This window comes from Perna viridis, chromosome 12, assembly GCF_037379345.1.
Source record: "Perna viridis isolate PV_CMFRI_1.1 ecotype Kerala chromosome 12, ASM3737934v1, whole genome shotgun sequence".
NCBI classification, from domain to species: domain Eukaryota; kingdom Metazoa; phylum Mollusca; class Bivalvia; order Mytilida; family Mytilidae; genus Perna; species Perna viridis.
This window is the reverse complement of record NC_142456.1, coordinates 37400143-37407521: the sequence shown is the minus strand read 5'-3', so window position 1 is coordinate 37407521 and position 7379 is coordinate 37400143. Positions and strand designations below refer to the sequence as shown.

At 33.2% G+C, this 7379-nt stretch overlaps 1 long non-coding RNA gene across 4 annotated transcripts; it reads left to right on the top strand.

Annotated features, from left to right (window-relative positions):
* Positions 1-3458: 3458 nt before the first annotated feature.
* LOC148602193 (uncharacterized) lies at positions 3459-7153 on the top strand. 4 transcript variants are annotated; one of them, XR_015917259.1, is made up of 4 exons: positions 3459-3597; positions 4020-4100; positions 4579-4882; positions 6995-7153. It is a non-coding gene; the product is annotated as an uncharacterized LOC148602193 (long non-coding RNA). The 4 variants fall into 4 exon arrangements; XR_015917261.1 differs by lacking the exon at positions 6995-7153 and adding an exon at positions 6381-6398; XR_015917260.1 differs by lacking the exon at positions 6995-7153 and adding an exon at positions 5213-5230.
* The last annotated feature ends 226 nt before the right edge of the window (positions 7154-7379 follow it).

Genomic DNA, 7379 nt, shown 5'->3' with positions numbered 1-7379 from the left:
CCTGGCGTGTTACATGCTGGGGTTGTCAGGCTATAATACGGAAAACCTAACCGCAAATCATAGTGGTGCACCGTGTTGGGAAAGATGCCACGTTCTTTGCACGTTCAAGAACCCTGCTGTGGTATTCGATAGGAGTAGGAATCTTTACGCTCCGCCACAGGAGGATAAATTGCCCGACCTTACCCATCCCCCCTTTTTCCAGTGGCAATCAAAACTTATCGACCCTATTATCCTTGTGTCCCATCCTTTCTTTTTCATTTCATGTACATTTTATCATCCTTTTCATGTTCATCGTCTGAATATAGCTGACATATTGCTGCTCGGACGTTAAACCCCAACAAACAATAAAGAAACGGGAAGTTTAGTACGCTATGAAAACCTGGGGTGGTTTCTCGAAGCTATCTTAGGGATAAGACGTGTCCTAAGACTATTTTAGGATTCGTCTCTATACTATATCGTGTTCTCGAAGCCATCATAATTTAAGACGAGTCGCAATTTATATCTTAACTTTAGGACAACTAAAAAGGTGTCTTAGGATCATCTTATCAAAAAAATTACCACAGAATGACCGGCACGCGTCAGTTCAAGCATTTGTTTTAGGAATGTGCATGATTTTAAACTTTGACCTGAATGTTTCACGATTCAGTGACACTTTATTAAAAATAAATTGCTACTGTTTCTATTTCTAATACATACATGTAACAATCGAAAATCAGTAACTTAATTCGGTTTTTAAAGTCATTAGTCATTCACGTGCATATAATTATTATAATTTTTGTTGTTCTCCAAAAATTTGAAACAAATATTTTTTGGGAAAAAAATCCATAGCCCGCCCCCACCCCAGATAATCAAATGGTTTGTACCTTATCGTATATGCAATTTTGTTTATTGATATAACAATATCAACTATTTAGGATGTCTTTATGACGTCTTAACTTTAGGCATGTCTGAGATAGCTTTGAGACACAACCTAACATTGCCATACGATGATCCTAACTCCAACCTAAAGTTGGTCTTAGGAAGTGACTTCGGGCATATCTTACGATAGCTTCGAGAACCCCACCCATGGTTTGACCCACCATTTATATCAGTGATGCCTAAACCACGTCAGGACCAATTCGATGGTCTGAGACTTTTCGGTGTTTTCTCTATATGGAATTTCCTTTTGACGACTCCTTTTGGAGTTTATCAGTTCAGAAGTTTCGTTATAACACTTTATATATTCAAGCCTGAACTGTTCTATAAGTGCAAAACAATCACTCGATAAGAACACAAGACACATATACAAATTGAACAGATCGTTTTTTATCTTCTATGATAAGTGGTGATCTGTTTTTTTCCGAAACATTAAGTAGCGGTCTAAAATATATTTTATAATTATAAAATATTTTAATTACTTCTTATTCAGAAAAAGACAGACACCCCAGATAAAATCTTTGTTTTTCATTCAGTCGTTGCACATTTGAGATAAAAAGTGTATGGATTTTTACATAATTTTGGCTCTTTGCAAGAGTTTTCATTCTTGAATTGTATGATAAATGTAGAAGTTGAATGTTCAGTTTTTTCCAGAAAACGGATCTGTATATAACAAGTACCTTTTAAAGGGTTATTGTTCAATGAAAAAATGATGGTCGTAGAAGTAGGTGACATTAAAGCGACTTGCCAATAGATGAAAAACAACATGACCTTTAGACTGACATATCTCAAACGGTACAGATGTTAGATTGTTTCATGTAAATACTTACATAAATGATAACGTAGTTAATGATTCATGTAATTGCAAAACTTTTATACTTTGGAGTCAATCTCTGTATGAATCAGGCAGTGTGTGAAAGAGTAATCATGGGAACCAAGAATATAGCGGTAATCAGAAGAACGCAATCCAGGAACAAAGACCAGACATGGAAAACAGACATACCCAACAAAGAACATAAACTAAAATCATATATACCAAGTAACAAAAGCAAATGAGCAACTCGGACCCCACTAAAAACTGGAGCATGGTTTAAAAACAAAACCACATTATTGGAAGTTTTAGTTGACTAGTTGCATCTGAGGGTGAAATCATATTGTCAGGTGCATGTTTCTGGTTGTTCCTATTTATCCTGTTACTTACAGAAACATACACTTAAAATATATTAAAACATAGAAAGAGTACAGTTAAGGGCGTGATGTGTTACATTCTTTACATGGCCCACAGCATCGAAATTTAAAATTTTGATGAAAAAAAAAAAGGTTTCAATATGAATTATACTATATATATTGTGTATTTAAAATACAAGGCATCAAAACCAATATTGTTACTAAAAGAAGACACAAAGAAACAAATGTCTTGGAAACCAATTCATACACTATGAATACGCCCCATAAGCACCGTCCGGGTTGTTAATATGCTTTAGATCCTAAGTGAATCAAGGGAACCAAGATTCTACTGTAATCAAAAGAATGCAACCCAGGGAGAAGGACCAGACATGGAAAACAGACATAAAGTAACAAAAAAAATACATACAAAACAACAAAAGGAAACTGAAAGCATGGACCAGGTGCATCGGTAGGGTAAGCGTCCTCTGCTTTTCTAGAAACACCCGCCGAGTTGCTCATAAAAAGTCAAGTCCGGGGTAGTCGAAAGAGTGAAGGAAAAGTGAATACATATTTTTAAGATTGGTTTTGGACATTAAATGTTGTGTAACAGGAATATATATTCTACATAATACGTAATTTCTTTTACATTTGAACGGTAAAGATACAAGATAACTACAAATAATACCACCCTACATGTTTACCTAATTTATGATTTATGTAATTAAAAAAAACAGTTCCCATACTAAACAAATATTTGTATCATATATAATTCAAAACAATTAAAGTAAAGTCTGTGGTGTGATAGATGTGTTAGATTATAGGACACCTCACAATCGCAGCAATGTACCTATTATTAGTAAGATATTTTGACATAAAATATTCTCCTGAAAAATTGTTATATACATGATACCTTTCGGTGGCCAGGTGATTCACCCACTTGGTCTTACTCTAGGCATTGGGTTATGATTCAGTACATTCCCCATTGCCCCAAATCTCATTTTTTACTGCTCAATATCCCGTTAAAGTTTGACATTTACCCTATTCTTTTGTCATGAGAAATTCTTGAAAACAATTTATTTCCGAATCTAGATATTACCACGCATTTGGCTCCAATGCTACTAATCAGAATTGTTTTCTTTCTGATACCTGAAACGGCAAATCAAAAGCTGGAACATTTATATGGGGTTGATATTGTTGGTTTTTAAATCAATTCAAGGTTAATTTTGGACATTCAATTTTGGTTTATTAGAAATCTGTTGAAACTTACTATCTTATATCCAGAACAAAACAGTGGTTGCACATAGTTTAAGCCATCATTCCTAATTTCAGTTGCCAAGCATCTGTCTCAATCAACATTCTCCCTTACGTAAAATAAAATAATCACTATTGTTATGTTCTATTTAATATGATTAAATGTATATCATTATCCAGATGCATAAGTGTTGCGCTGACTATAAAAAGTAAAAAGTAGACAAATAGTGTATCATATTCATATGGCAATTTAGTTAAGATAAGGTAAGGCAACATATTAGATTATTTTTTACTCCATTGATTTGTACCAATTGAGTGACTATTTCATACATTAAATACAGTTTAAACTAATTACAGAAGCAGCCAAAATAAAAATGTACCATTCGAAAAATCACGATGACTTACTTTCGTTCTTAGATATTATATAACACTGCCTGACCATTTAACAAAAATTACAGTTTAAAACTATATTCGGATTATTGGTTTTCTAGTCCATGTTATAAAAACATCAGTAATGAGTTATTCAGCGCATAAACTTTCCAGACACTACTTCCTTTTACATGAATATTTTAACTGCGACTTCTATGCAGTAAGACTTCATCAATACAAAATCTCGATTCTTTGAACATTATCAACTATCTGTTACTATGTTCAAAATGATATATTTATTTGCTTTTTTTTAATAGAAATTACAAAAATCTGCTGCATAATCAAAGTTCCAGACTTTAAAAACTTTCCAGTTTTAATTGTTAATATATACCGTAAAGGTAAGCCTAATTAAATTACACTTAAACTTTTTTTAGGAACAATGCTTTATTTATGTCATGTGCAATATTTTGATTTCCGAAATTACAATTTTACAAAGAACTAACTCTTTGGTCTTTTGTTTTCTAGACAAAAGAAGTACCAGAACATAAACAAATCGGAAAATGTTGTTTGATTATGACTAAATCAAGATGTCATGATAGCGCTTAGTGTTTATCATTGGAGAATTATTGCAAAAAAAAAATAAATACATACAATTAGAGGGAACCACGGTCCAATATTTAATGAAACTGATTAAGTACTAATTTTTGCAATTTGTTTTCGCACAATCGAGAAAATTAGTTCCATTAAATATATTCAAAATGAATATGTTCATTTGACACAAACCGCAGAAAATAGTAACCGAGAAAATTAATACGTTTAAAGTAATTCAAAACTCTGTTCATTATAAAAGAACAAAACCATTTGTTTCAATTTTAGTGTATTCTGTCACATGTTTGATTCCAGAGGATGAATATAATCATAACAATCACAGGTATTGCAATATGTTTGACTGTTGTAACAGCGACTAAAAACACATGCACAACTGACATCACTGGAACGACCCTCGAAGTACCACGAGAAACTACTGAACCTACTTTCATAACAGTTTGCACATTTTGTTGGTGTAATAAAGAAAGTGATACAGCTATGTGCAACAGCATTGATTGTCCTGAATGGTTTGGACATACCTGTCCGTACGGTCAATCATTTCATGACGTTCCTGGGAAGTGCTGTAGAGAATGTATGTAATTAATAGAAAATAAAAAAAAGTGTACAATTGTTTTATTCAGTATTTTTTTATGCTAAAGCAGTTAAGTTTTTTTTTTATATATTATTTTCCATACGATTTTTTTTTTAAAATGTACACAATCCTCAACAAAGAAGGAGTATTAATTATAACGCTTTCCTTCTCCTGGTCGTTTGTTCCTTTTCATGACGTCCCTGGGAAATGCTATAGAGAATGAATGTAATGAGCTGAATAAGTGAAAATGTGTTTTGTCCGTTCCTGTTACTTCGTTATTTTAAGTCAGCGGCGGTTCATTTTCATTATAGTCTACTTACATAATTTCAGGTGTACATGAACAAGTTACATTTGTACCATTAACTATCCATATCTACATTTTACATTTGGACTGTATTTTATGTGAGAAAGTACCTACCTCTATCTCGTTTATCATACTGCGTGCAAAGATAAACTTATGGAACATCAGTGTGCTATCCTAGAAAGAAAAGCCATGAATTCAGACCGTAAAGAAATATCATCTAGAGACAATCACATACAAAATGTATTATTCCAGCATTCAAAAATGGCCATTGCTCATACTGTTTTAGTCACATTTTTTACTCGATATGTTTTCCATCACTTGTAGAAGAATTACCATAGCTATACCAGTACATAAATAAAAATCATTTCTATAAATATGCAAACTATAAAGTTTGACTCTGCCACATTTGCCCAAAACATTGAAGATAAAAATTCAAACAAAAATCAAAGTACTGAAGTACTGAGTCAGCCTTCATAGTTTGCTGTTTACATTTCAAATCTTAAAAATGGATTGCATAATATTAAAATAGGGAAAGTAATTTTTAAACCTCTGTCTCGAAGGAGAGGGGGTTCACAGTTTTACCCTTGTCCGTGTTTCCGTTTACTTGTACCGCTTTTTATGTCACAGTTTTCTAAGCAACTATTTATCAGAGCGGCTTGAAATTTAAAAAAAAATTCTTCCCGTAGGTATGCCATTTGATGGTATCCATTTTCAAATAAATCGACAACAACTTCCTGTTTACCGTGGACTTTTTTTTGTTTACTTTATATTTTGAATGTTGAATTTTTTGTCTCACTTTTCTGAGCATATACTCATCACAGCGGTTTGAAATGTTAATATATTCTTCCTGTAGTTATGCCATTTAGTGGGCTCTCTTTTCGGAAATTCCTGTTTACCGAGGACTTTGCTTATTTTAACATTATTTTTTGCAAGTTGAAATTTTCGTCGCAATGTTTCGGCAACTACTCATCACAGTGGCTTGAGGTTTTAGAATAATATTTTTGTCCTTACGTGTATCACATGGTAGGATATATTGTCATATATATGTCATAAATCGGAAAAATCGACAACAACTTCCTGTTAATCAAGCACTTCATTTTTTTACTTCATGTTTTGAAATTTGACATTTTTGTCGCGCTTTTTCTGCAACTGCTCATCATGGTGGCTTGAAATTGTAACACATTTTTCTCGTAGTTAAGCTTTATACTGGGATATTTTGGGAAAATTCGGCAACAACTTCCTGTCTACCGAAGATTTTATTTTCCTTATACCGTGGTTGCAAGCGGAGGTATCACCAGTGAGCCATCGATCACATATTTCTTGTAAGAATTTTTTACTCTGTTAGACAAAGCTTTTGACAAAAGATGGGCTATAAACCGAGTAATCATGACATCTAGAAAAAAACAAATGGAAGAAAATTTGCCCACAACTTTTTAAAATTATCATAGGATTGAACCGAATATTTTTACATGCATGTCTATAGGGCTTTAAAATAAGGGTTCTCCAAAAGTCATATAAGTGCATTCTAGGCTTTTGTGGCTAAACAACTGTTGAATCCAGTCAAAGCATGTTAATTTCCATTTTTGCTGTCAAATTACCATCAATATGAATGAAATGACAATACAATCAGGCAAGAGCATCAACGCAGCAGCCTAACCAGTAGTATAGATATATTCTGAGTTATATCCGAGTACCCAAAGGCTGGATTCTGCCACCTCTACAATACTTAATACAATTAATAACAGAATCGCAATAAGGAACAGTCCAGAGAGACCCAATAGGGTATTCAAACAATTTCTATCTTTCAGTACTTTTGGATTCCATATACTCGATGGCTAAATCGGAGAAATAGCAAGACAGTCTGACAGAGAAAAGCAGTTCAATTTGCCTAACTTTTATGAAAATGCGATGGTTTAACTCCCAAAAATTCCAAAGAATTGTTTAAAGACACAATTCGGACGAAAACGTGGTTTTACTGTCCAAGTTCTTGTAGAAAAAAACTCCCCCGTCAACAAGACATATTTTCAAATAGAAGTATTGATTTTGCTTGCTGGTTAAATATATAAATAAACATATTGCACTTGCGAAGCAAACATTTTCATCCGGGTCGCCCCCCCCCTTTGTAATGTCCATGAATCACTTCTCCACCAAGTCTACAAAAATATTTAACAAAACTGATTACAAAAATGTCTT